We start from the raw sequence: 13,356 nt of genomic DNA, 5'->3' as shown, positions 1-13,356 counted from the left end.
CTTCAATACATTCCAATTGACTTTATTTTCTTCATGATTCCACCCTTGCATCTTCCTGGTCTTCTTAGTCTTGTAGGTTTGCTAGGGTGCTCTTGCACCAGATGATGTAGCAGATGTGGGGGTATTGCCCCAATATAGGGATCATTTTCAACAGCATCTGTTCCCATGTTTTACATATCTAGGTGAGCAGGCTCCTCATATTGAGGATTTTGAGGAGGATGTCCCTGCACCAGAACAGGGACAGGGTCAGATACAGGGCCAGAGGCAGGGTCAGGCATAGAGAGCTGAGGCTCCATGATGAGGTAGTGGTGATCCAGGTGCTAGCAGTAGTAGGGTACTAACTGAGGGTGGGCAATAGAGGGGTGAGGGTGGATCCCTAGGGTGAGTGGGTGGGATGGAGGAGGAGTGAGAAGCTCCTAGATAGGTGTGACAGTAGATAGAGGAGCAAGGTGGAGGTGGCAGTGGAGGTGGAGATGGAGGTGGAGATGGGGGCCCTGCGAGAGAGCAGGGGATAGACATTGGATGGTTGATGAGGGCATGTCTTGCAGAGCTGTAGTCATAGTTGATAGTGGCACAGAATCAGCTGGTGGAGCGAGCCAATAGTTGGCTAAGGTGAGGGCCAAGCATGATCACTAGATCATAGCGTTAAGAGTAGAGTTGAGAGCAGAGATAGAGGCTCTACAATAGGAGGTCCTTCTCCAGAGTAGTAGGGCAGCTTATTACATAGCAGAGTATAGTGTTGTAGTTCCTGTTGCATAGTAGGTGCAACCCTATTCATAGTACATGGCCTGAGTAGAGGGAGCATGGGCACCTCGATAGGATCCCGAGCATCAGACTCCTCCTCCTCCACTAGGGGATGAGGGAGAGGGTGCGAGCTAGATTATTCCTTTTTGTGTAGCTCGGATATTGTTTCGTAAACACACCCATTTTTTGTAGCCTATATGATTCTTGCTCTGATGGGAGTTTTTATATGTCATTTGACATTATTTTGTACTCTTATACTTGACATGATATATATACGAGATCTGATTTGACTTCATCGTACTTGTGTTGATCAGTTATGATGTGTTGTTCTATATGCTTTATTCTATATGTTTGCATTTCTTTTTCAGCATGGATGAATGAATACAAATGATTATTGATGTCTATTTTTTTGTTTCTTTTCATATGCAAATAAATGAATGATGCAAACGAATGATGAGAATGAGTAACTAGTAGTGCAAAATTTGTTTCATTTTTTCTTCATGCAATAATATGAGTGTAAATAAGTAATAATGAATGTATGAATCTATATAATATGCTCATGTATGCAACTAACATCTCAATACACAAGTACTCGATCAAAGAAATCATGATGAAAAAGAGACTACTTAGCGAAGAAATGATGATGCTCCAACTCTCATTTGAAAAATAAAGAAAGCATTGTTACCATACCAAAATCACTCTAAATGCACGAGATGCAGAATGAAATGCAAAATGAGATGCAAAATGAGAAGCAACCTAAACCTAGTCACTGGATTTTGAAAAGCTTAATTTTCATCATTGAGCATTTTACAATTATAGTAGGTAGATTAGAGTTCCTTACTTTTCATGTGCAATATTAATTATCTTGTCCGCAATGAACCTTTTATTGTTGCTCAAATCCTCAGATAGATTACGCATGGACGTGGATTGCACAATGAAGAAATTCCCTCAAAACAAACAAAGAAATGATATGGAACCTCCTTGTAGCATTCAAATAAGCGGATTCGAGGTATGTGAGGCAATTTCACCTTGATGTGAAGGCTCTTATCATAGACACCCAGCTAATTTAGATGTTTCCAGATCATTGGGATCATTCCTACAAGTAGAAAACAAAGAAAATATTATGCCCCCAATCCTTGCTCCTCTTAGTCAAGATAGACTTCCTCAAGTTACTCAGAGGGATAATAATCGAAAACCAATATAAAAGACAACACACAAAGAAAATTTCCATGCACAACTCAAACTATTTAGCGATTGATTTCCATATTGTTGTTTTGCTTGTTAACTCAGTGATAAAATTGTTCAGTAGTCAGGAGACAGGTGACTGACTCGGAGTGGATGACCAGGTTTCACTGACATAATTTGACTTGGTTGACACTGCTTAGGATATTTAATGTGTTCTTGTCGATTAACCTAAGACTAGGACATTGATCAATTTCAAGCCATGCGGGTTCCAATGAACCATGATGTCACAAAAGTGACTGAAATATGTACAAGTGAAAGCAAAGATGCGTGAAAGCGGGAATGCCAATGTTGAATTGATAGATGGAGCAATTGAGTACAAGAGGCGCCTATTTACCAGGTTTTCACCTTCTTGGTAGAGATTCATTTTTATTTATTTTTACCAAGGTGCTTGTTTACTAGGTTTTCACCAAGCCATTTTCTCTCTTTTTTCCTTTTCTTTTTTTCTTCTGTTTTTCTTTTTCTCTTTTTTTTTTTTTTTGAATTTCTTCAGGAGTTTTTCTGATTTTTAGCATTTCTTCAGGACATTTTCTGATTTTTTATAATTTCTTCAAGACTTTTTCTGATTTTTTCTGATTTTTTTTAGTACTTTTTATGATTTTTAGGATTTCTTCAAGACATTTTATGATTTTTAGGATTTCTTCAGGACATTTTATGATTTTTAGGATTTCTTCAGGACATTTTCGCCATATAGGCTACTGGAGCAAAGAATATTTAGGTGAAGAATTTCTTTAGATGGATGGTGTTGATTGGCTCGCGGAGCTACTCTCCTTCCAATGTTGAGAGTTGATAGGCACCAGAGTCAAAAGCTACAATAATGATATAAGGACCTAGCCAGTTGGGTTCAAACTTCCCTTTGTTGTCTCGAAACTGTTGATTTTTAGAATTCTCTCTTAGAACTAAGTCACCAACCTGAAATTTGCAATGTCAAAATTTCTTGTTATATCCTCTAGACATTCTCTTTTGATACACTTTGAGATGATCAAACACCACTTGTCGATGCTCATCTAGCAATTCAAGCTCTTGCAATCTAGATATTTTATAGTCTTCATCAGTAATGAGACCTTGCAATGAAACTCTTAGAGATGGTATTTCCACTTCAATAGGTAGTAGGTGTTCTGATACTTGTTCTATAAGCCCATAGTGTAGGATTGAGTTGCAAATGCCAATCCTTCTTAGATTTGTTCACTATTCTATGCAAGATAGTTAGTAGGATTTTGTTAGATGCCTCTACTTGTCCATTACCTTGAGGGTAATATATTGAAGACTAGTGTTGTTTGATTTTAAATTTCTCATAAAGATCATCCAGATCTTTGTTCTAGAATTGTCATCCATTGTCAGTTATAATGGATGAAGGTATACCATGCCTATAGATGATATAATTAAGAATAAAGAGCTACTTGTTTGCTTGTGGCTTTGATGAGCGGAATCACTTCTACCCACTTAGTGAAGTACTCAATGGCAGTGATAATGAATTTGTGGCCGTTAGATGATGTAGGATATATCTAACCAATTAGATCAAATGCCCACTACTGAAAGGGCCAATGTGTCACAAAGGGTATGAGATCCCTTGCTAGAGCATGAATAAGGTGTCCATGTAGTTGACACTTTTCATAGGTTTTACAAATTTTATAGCTTCTTTTTCCATGTCTAGCCGATAGTAGCTATCCCTTAGTAGTTTTCATGCTAAAGTTAGACCATTTGAATGGGATCCACAAACACTTTCATGAACCTCAGATAGTGCACATTGGGACTCTTTGGTTTCTAGACATCTAAGCAAAGTATTATCTAAACCTCACCTGAATAGGTCATTAGTGATGATGACGTACCATGACGCATTGCGGATTAGGTTCCTTTTTTCATTGTGAGAAAGATCAACAGGGACAACTTGGTCATACAGGTAAGAGTAAATGTGGCTATAATGAGATGAGTCATGTCCAATAATAGAATAGACTACCTGTGACTCAAGAGAATCATAGGCAGGGTAATGTAACTCTTCCACCAGGAATTCAAAATGAAAGTTAGACTCCTGTAGCTGTGGTATAGATGCCAGAGTGGCCATTGCATCTGCTGCTCTATTTGTTGTTCTAGGGATCTGCTGAAATGATACGAAAGTAAAGTATTTCTTGAGATCATCCACCATTCTCTTATAAGGCATTAGTTTCTCATCTCTTGTCTGATATAGGTCATTGATTTGGTTGATGATGAGTTGTGAATCTCCATAGATGTGTAATTCAACAATCTTCCATTTGATGGCTAGCTTGATCCCATTTACCAAAGCTTCATATTCTGCAATGTTGTTTGTACAAGGGAAGAGAATCTTGTAAGCTTTTGGAATTGAGTATTTTTGGGGAGTAATAAAAAGTATCCTGGTGCCATAACCATGTTGAGTGAAGGACCCATCAAAGAACATCTTCCATGATTGTTCAGTAAGGTGCATGATCGATTCATCTGGGAATTCTATATGCAGGGGTTGATTGTCTTCAAGTGGAGTATCAATGAGTTGGTCTGCAATAACTTGTCCTTTGATGGCTTTACGTTCCACATATTCAGTGTCAAATTCTGTAAGAACCATGACCCATTTGGCCAGTCTCCTTGTAAGTGTTGTTGTACTAAGAAGATATTTGAGTGGATCGATCTTGGCTACCAGCTTAATAGAGTGTGCCAACATATAGTGCCTTAATTTTTGTGATGCAAAGACCAATGCTAAGAATGCTTTCTCTATTATAGTGTAGTTCATTTAATACGACACCAATGTTCTGCTGATGTAATAGATAACTTGTTCCTTTTTATCATCATCCTGTTGTGCCAGAAGTGCCCCCAGTGAAGTATCTGTAGCTAATATGTACAGGATCAATGGCTTACCTTAAATCAATGGCATTAATATGGGTGGATTAGAGAGATATTCTTTGATTTTTTGTAAGTGTTGTTCACAATCTTTATCCTAGTTTTATTGAATCCCTTTCCTTAATACCTTCATGAATGGTTGAGCCTTGTCAACTAGTTGAGATATAAAATGCCTTATGGACTGAAAATGGCCTTGTAGACTTCTCATCTGGCTAATATTCTTGGGTGGAGGTATGTCCATTATAGCTTGGACCTTTTCAAGATCAACCTCAATTCCTTTTTTTGAAATTATGTATCCAAGCAATTTTCCTGATGTGACTCCAAATGCACACTTTTTAGGATTTAATCAGAGCTTGAATCTTTCCATTCTATCTAGTATGAGGCCTAGTTCTTGAATATGTGTAGATCTCTTCATAGTCTTTACTAGGGTGTCATCAACATAATCTTCCATGTTTTTATGCATCATATCATGGAAGATAGTGGTTACTGCTCTTTGGTAAGTTGTTACCGTGTTCTTTAGACCAAATGGCATAACATTTCAGCAGAAGGTTCCCCATGCACATGTGAAAGATGTCTTTTCCTGATCTTCGGGTGCTTTCTTAATTTGATTATAACTAGAGAATCCATCCATTAATGAATACATCTCATATCGAATAGTAATATCTACTATGATGTCAATCTTGGGCAATGGAAAATCATCTTTCAGACATGCCTTGTTGAGATCCCTGAAATCTATGCAAACTCTAATAGATTTGTCTGCTTTTGATATAGGTACTATATTTGATATCCATTATGCATAATCTATAGCTCTAATAAACCCAACTTTTAGCAACTTCTCTAATTCAGCCTTGACTAGCAGTGCCACATGGGGATGCATCTTTCATAGTTTTTGCTTGACTGGTTTAACTCCTAGTATAATAGAGAGATGATACATGATGAGATTAGGATCAAGTCCTGGCACATCTGAGTATGTCCATGCAAAGTTGATCTTCTTTTCTAGAAAAAGGTTTTTGAAATATTTTAACTCTTTTGTTGAGAGTGATTGGGCTAAATGAATGGTATGTGGTGTCTCTTGACTCCCAATGTTCACTAGCTGAGTTGGCTCGATCAATATGGAAGATCTCTCTTGGAAGTGACTCAGCAGTATATCAAGTATCTCACCTTCAAGTGCCTCAGAGAGGTTTTCACCTTTAGGTACGTCCTTTATTTTCTCTTTTTTAGAGTCTGACACTACCACAATGTGGTTTTTGCCATTAGATCTTTTATTCCTATTTTTCTTGTTTTTGCGACTAAGATACCTAATATCTACTTCAGTCATGTTTTCATTTTGTTCGCTAGTGGAAGAGTACATGGGTTCGACTGCATTGAGATAGTAGGCTAATGTATAGTCATTGGCAAAGGTAGGGACATTCAAGGGTTGGTTATAAAGAGTACAATCAATCAGTTTTGGATGTATTAAAGATAAGGTTGGAACAGGTACAAGGGAGTGCATAGTACTATCATCATGACTTCGGATTGACCAGTTGAGTTCCAGAAGACTACCTTGCGTATGTGTCTCGAGACCAAAAAGAGTCATGACATGATTATCAAAATTCATGTTAGTAGTCATTGTACCTAACCCAACATACCTACTTCTAATGTTGTCACCTACTTTAGACTGGGCTACATACCGTCCTGTGACAATAGACAATATCTCATCATTCATGACGAAGTAGCCATAATGTGTTGTTGAATAGTTGTTGTTATAAATAGAGCTCTTGTCTGAGTCATCAGAGTCATAGGATGAAGTTTCTGACTTGTCTTCAAGTGGCTTAGTAAAGGTATATATAGTATCAACACCCACATCTTTGATGCTGCAAGTCCCTTCATGATTTGGTTTGTTGATTGCTTGTATTTGACACACTTGTGAACATAGCTATGATGGTTCTGTTAATCCTTGTCATCTGTTCTATTCAGCTTCTTCTAGACTGATGACTGGTTTTGTTGCTATAGCTTCTAGTTCTTCTTGTGTAGTTCCATACCTGACTTGTCTTATCTCATTAGAAGGGTTGGTAGGTGAATAAATTGCTTGTGTTCAATCTTTTTCCAGCTATCATTCATAGTCTTCTTGTCTCCTTAGTCTGATTTCTTCTATCTCCTTTTGCATTCTTAGGCATATCAGCTCTTGTGCATCATCTGTGATATCATTGGATTCTTCAAGGGTTTCTATAGTAGATATATCTAAAATATGGTCTAGACCCCATTCATACTCATTTGAATTAGTTTCTGAATCATCTGTTAGTTGTCTGCTAGTATATGTGACTAGAACTTTTAGTGGTGCACACAAATTTCTAATCCTGTATACTTCGTCTCTCATATCCTCTGGGATTTCTACTTCCTGTAGTATTATAGCCGATACAATTGGAACTTGACTATCATTTGTTTCCTCTTTCTGTTCATCATCACACTCTTCCTGAGTTTGTTGAGTATTAATCTCTCATATTGTTAAAGGTAGTACCTTTTTCTTCCACTTACATTGATGGTGAGGCATGTGCTTCTGATCTGATTGCCTTCTTGGATCATATCCCAGTCTATCTTTATCATTGACAGACTTAGTTTGTAATTGAATGGGTTCAACAATACCTTGTTGATGCTTTCCTAGAGGATTAGTAACTGAATATCCCATGCATTGAAGCATCTTGTATCCTGGACCATATTGCGTCAGAGAAATCTCACAATGTCATATTTCTTTGCTTGCATTGTCTTCTTTGAAAAGCAATTTGAGAACATCATCCTCTTCTATTTCACCTGCAAGAGAAGTAGAGGACTATATAAAGGTGCCATCATAAATGACTTTTGAATTTGAATTTTGTGGCTTCATGACCTTTGATGGTTTTCTCGTCTATCTTGGTGATGGAGGAAGAGATGTTAGTGAGAGTATAGGCTCTATCTTGTAGCCATCCATGCTAGTGTTTGTGATTTTTAATTTCTTTTCTAAATCTTTCAGCAAAGATTCTGAACTTTCAACTCCAGAAGCTGCTCTATTATTAGGAACAAAAGCATCAACACACTATGTTAACGCATTGCAGGTATAGCTTACATCGACTAGAATACTGACTTGAACTCCATTATGAGGAAATTTTAGGCATTGATGATACGTAGATGGTACTTCTTTCATGTCATGAATCCATGGCCTACCTAGTAAGATGTTGTATGAAAGAGGAAGATCCAAGACCTAAAAAATGACATATCTTTCCATAGGTCCTACTCTGATTGGTAATAGTACCAGACCCTTAGAAGTTCTTTCTTCTTCATCATAAGCCTTGATTGTTATCTTCTTTGTTGGATCAATAACATTTTCAGAGAATCCCAACTATGTTAATAGATTGTAGGTACAAATATTCAACCTAGCACCTCCATCTATCAAAACACATTTAAGGCGGTGTTTATGAGTCATGGCATCAATGTGTAATGGTTGGTTATATGGGTGACTCAGTGAGTTATCATCGTCTTCAATGAAAGTGAGATAATGAGGTAAGGTCAGGTGACCCACCATAGATTGAAACCGATCTATGTCTAAATCTTTAGGGACACTAGTGGTAAGTAGAGCCTTGTCCAGGACCTCTCTATGAGCAGAAGAGATCTTAAGCAATTCCAAAATGGAGATTTGAGCATTGGTTCTCTTCAATTATTTGACAATACTGTAACCAAGAGAAGATGATGAAGCCAATTGTTTTGGTTTGGCCATGATTGTGTCTATTTGTCTATTTGGTAGATTTCATGTTGTTTGATCGAATGTTGAGGAATTAGCTCTTGGGAGTGTAATTTTCTTTTGAGCATGAGTCACTACATTAGAAGTTTGTGCTTGACTTTGTGATCTTGGACTATGATCATATGGCAATGTTTAGTGTGAGTAGATTCAATCACATTGATCACATTATCGTTGTTACTATAGGTATAATTGACTCTAGCTCCTCCTTTGGATTTTGAGGAATCTCCTTGTTCATACATTGGTAAGGGATCTTTAAAGGCCTTATGATCAGCATTTGTCGTGTGATTTCCAACAACGATCTTGCCCGCGTCAATGAGATCTTGGATTTCATGTCAGAGTTCATGTAGTTGTTTATGTTATGCACTTTGTTCCGATGGTAGTCACAGTATTTGTTTTCTCTCCACCACTTGGGTCTAATTTCTGGGTCATATGGTCTAGAATTCTCTAGCAATGTTATCAGATTATTTGCCAATAAGGTTTTGAAAGCCGATTCATATGATTCATCCAGAGGAGTAAGATCTCGCTTAGGCTTTGAGACCCAAGGCTTTTTTTTAAACCATTCTCCAGTTTTCTTTGGGGGATTCTCTGTTGTAGTTTCAGATGCCTTGAGTGCTTGTGTGCCACTAGCCAAGTTAAATATTATGGATTTTGTTTTTGCTTAGATAGTATCTACCACTGCATCATTAACAATGTTCTTGTTTCTATCTTTGCCATATTTCCAGTATTTGCTCTTTTCTTTAGAGCTAGAACCTTGCTGTGTTTCCTTCCAAAGTGAGATATCTCCCTTTTTGATAAGCACGTCTTCCATTCTGAGAGTGTTATCTATCATTTTGTTGAATGAGGGGTGTACTTGCATCTGGACACTATACTTCAATTTAGGGACTAAGTTGTTGACAAAGATATCCATTTTCTCAAGATCTGGGATAGTCCGTGAATATCTAGAGAACATCTTTCTCCATCGTTGGAGGAAAGTGAGAAAGGGTTCTCTTGTCTTTTGTCTAGTATTGCAAAGCTCTATCATAGTGACTGGGTGATGAATTTTGTATGAGTATTGTTGCAAAATAGTTGGATTAGTTCTTCAAAAGTTTTTATCCCCTTGGGTAGACTTGCAAACCATTCCATTGCTTGACCCCCTAAACTCCTTGGGAAAAGATGCATGAGATACATTTGATCATGCGTGAACTCCATACAGGTAGCACAAAACTCTTTGACATGATCTTGAGGATCTGGGGTACCATCATATTTGTTAAATTTTGGGATCTCAACTCGTGAAGGAAATGGACACATGTAAAGGTTTTTGTCAAATGGGAATGGGCATATTGTGTCTAGAGAGTATTATTTTGGAATTTTATCTTTGTCTTCTATTCTTGTGACCGCAGTTTGTAATGCTTGCATTTGTTTGCTTATTTTTCCTCATGGTATTTCTTCTTCTTTAGTGATGAGGGTCTCCATATTATAACCAGTAGGGAGTTTGACACCTTGCTTTGCTAATTCTAGGAAATAGTCTTCTTTTTCCCTAGCCATGATGACTTTCATTATTTTTTGGAACTCTTTATCATTCTGACACCTAAGTATTTCTTCTTCAGGAGGTTTAGGAAGCTTAGATTTAGTTGAGGAATCACTATTAGTGGCATGATTATGTAAAGCGGAAAATTGCGATCGAACCCTAAGTGTTCCCCCCACCACTCCAAGGAGAGAGAAGGGAGAGTCACTAGGGTTGATGGTTTTCACTTAGGGGAGACTTTACATTCAAAAGAGGGGTTGAAACCCACAAGATCCAATCCCACACAATGCAAGATTGGATTCTAAATGAGTTTCAAGGGTTAAGACAGCAAGGCTACCCTCTTTTGTAAAGAATGTAGATAGAAGGATTAAGCTAGGAATGCATGAAAAGTGAGAAAGATTCGCTTATAAACAAAGATAGGAATATAGGATGAAGCTACAGACCTAGAATTAGTAGTAAAATGTCAAGACGATGCTGTCCTACAAATTTGAGCGAATGTTGACAGGACGATGGCGCCCGGCGTGCACACAGTCCTCCGAAAAATCCACGAAACGAAGGGGGATTTGTTCATCTCTGCACAAGGATTCCAGATCTTCAATTACAGCCATGTACCTACAACCTACACACAGAAAAGAGAGGATGATTGGGGGGTTAGGGATTAGGGGTTTGCCCTTAGGTCAAACCCCGGTTTTGGAATTAACCAAGAAATGAGAAATGTTGTAAATGTAAATGATTGTAATGTAATAAAGTACCAATACCTTGTTGTAAGAATGTTTGTATTCTTACATGCGAAGGTGTAAATGTTGTTGTATGTTGTATGTGATCTCCTCTTCAATGGTTGAATCCTTGTCTTGAATGCAACACTTAGCCTTGAATGGAGACTTAGAATGCTCAATTGCTTGAAGGAATGCTTGAATGCTTGAATGTTTGAATGTTTGAATATCGCTTTTGCCTTTTTTCCATCTACCCTTTTTGAGAGGGGAAATGTAGTTTATATACTTGTCAATTAGGGTTGAAAGACTGATTTTTCTGACCTTAGGCTGACCTAGAAAGATTATTTTCCAATTTGCAAACATAAAGACCCGAGACCCAAAAGAGACCGGGCCCAAAAAAGGGCTAGGGACCAGGGCACTGGGCGTCATGGTCCTGGGGGACCAGGGCGCTGGGCGCCATGGTCCTGAAGGACCAGGGTGCTGGACGCCATGGTCCCACCTCCAAGGACAGTAGGGTGCAAGGAGGATCAGGCCAGGGTGCTGAAAAATGCAGTTTTTGGTGTCATGAACAAGTTTCGGGGTCTCCATTCAGGTTTAGTGTTGCGTCGCCATCGTGAAGACCCAAATGCAGTTGAAATTGCAAGTGTCACAATTTTAGGATGCTACATTTATCCCCCACTTCAGCAGGAGTATAAATGTACGCTCATACTTCCGGTAAAGTATAAGGAAACAACATTGAAAGACTTTCACCACATCAAGGAGGCAAGATACACCAAGCCCCCAGTGGACTAAGGATCTTACGACTTCGATTGACAAAGAAAAAGGGAAGATCACGAGGGAGAACCATGACTGTCAGTAGTAAGGTTCCCTCACTATGAGTCATGCAAGAGACATACCAAAAATTTTCAAGGCAAAGCTAAGTTTGCCAAGAAATTTTCAAGTATCCTGAAGGGATAGATGGGGTGTATGCCCCCCTACGTTAAAGCGATCGCACACCCCTTAATGGGGGTGATTAATTTAAGGTAGTGAAACACATATGAAATGAGAAGGGAAAGGAGCACGTTATCACAAAGACTTAGCCCCCAAGTGTGAGATAAACCCAAGGATAATAGACACAAAACACAAAGCACGAGGTGACTTTGCTTTCCTCGGGGTCAGTATGTTGTATGATAATTCATGTATATCATATGTATGTATGCATAATTGTTCTTCATTCCCCAATCAAGGAAGGTCACCTAGAAGAAGGGAACACATGTGTCTTTTGAGTGAACATGAGAGAGACCAAAAGAGATCTCAATGCTTTGCATCGTCCTCAAGTAGACAACACTAAGGACAACAAATAGAAGAATGAGAATAACACATAGAAGAAGTAACAAAAGAGAGGAGGAGAGAGTTTGCTATGCTAATGAAACTAGTCTAGCACATCATCTACCCCCCGATCTTGCTGATCAATATTTTGGGAAGGCAAGAAACACGCTAGAGAAGGAACATTCAACATAACAGATGGAGCTATCACAACATCCAAACAAGGGCTATGTTCATGTTCCAAGCCACGTTGTTCTTGTCTAGGAGATAGGATAGGTGCTTTAGAAAATTCGTTAGATAAATGGTTATCAACATCAACATATTCATATTCACTATCAGAGTGAAAAGAAGTAAAATTTCCATCATGAATAACATTTTCGTCTATATCATCATCAAGATTTATAAAAATAGGATCTTTAACTCGCACAGGATCAAGACCATCATGCATCTTATCTTTAGGAGATTTTGGAGAAAATGGAATAATGCTTGTTGAAGGTGTTTTTGGAGATTGCAAAGTTTGAGAAGCAGCTACCTCAGCTCCAAGATGACACTTTCGTCGACGTTCACGCGTAGAACGATTTCGTCTAGTCTTAGTAGGAAGTGGAGAAGATTGAGGAGGAGGAATGTTCTCATCCTTATCACTTGGGTGTTTAGGTTGTGGTTTCTTAGGTTGAATAATAGGAGAAGAGGAAGGTCTCTTCTCTCCACAAGAGGAAGGAGGAGGAACTGCTCCATATAAAGGAGGAATATTTGGTTTAGGAAGGAGACCAAGTCCATCATGACGAGGAGGTATAGGTCTACTTTTAGAAAGTTTATTAGACATAGACATAGTCACATCCATAGGAATGGGTTGGGAATCTTCTTGAGGAAAGACATTAGTTTTATCTTTCAAAGGAAGAACTTCCTTCTCAAGAACGATAGGAATATCAAGTTTGGGTGTTCTAGATTCACTTAGAGATAGGATGATATCTGTTTTCCACTTTTGATAAGATTTGAAAAGATGATCACTTCGCGGAGGAAGAGATTGGAATTGTTTAGGCCAAAAATAATTAATAGGAACGCTAGAAGTTCTTTCAGCTGGTTTAAAGAGACTATGATTGACAGTAACAACTTCACCATTATGGGGAAATTTCAAACACTTGTGAATAGGAGAAGCAATAGCTTTCATGGAAGATAGCCAAGGATAGCCTAGCTTCACACGAAATTGTTCAGATGATGGAATAATAGCAAATTTCACATCAAGGGATTTG

The sequence above is a fragment of the Cryptomeria japonica genome, chromosome 11 (assembly GCF_030272615.1).
Source record: "Cryptomeria japonica chromosome 11, Sugi_1.0, whole genome shotgun sequence".
Lineage (NCBI taxonomy): Eukaryota > Viridiplantae > Streptophyta > Pinopsida > Cupressales > Cupressaceae > Cryptomeria > Cryptomeria japonica.
The sequence above is the reverse complement of the archived record's forward strand: the minus strand, read 5'-3'. Positions refer to the sequence as shown.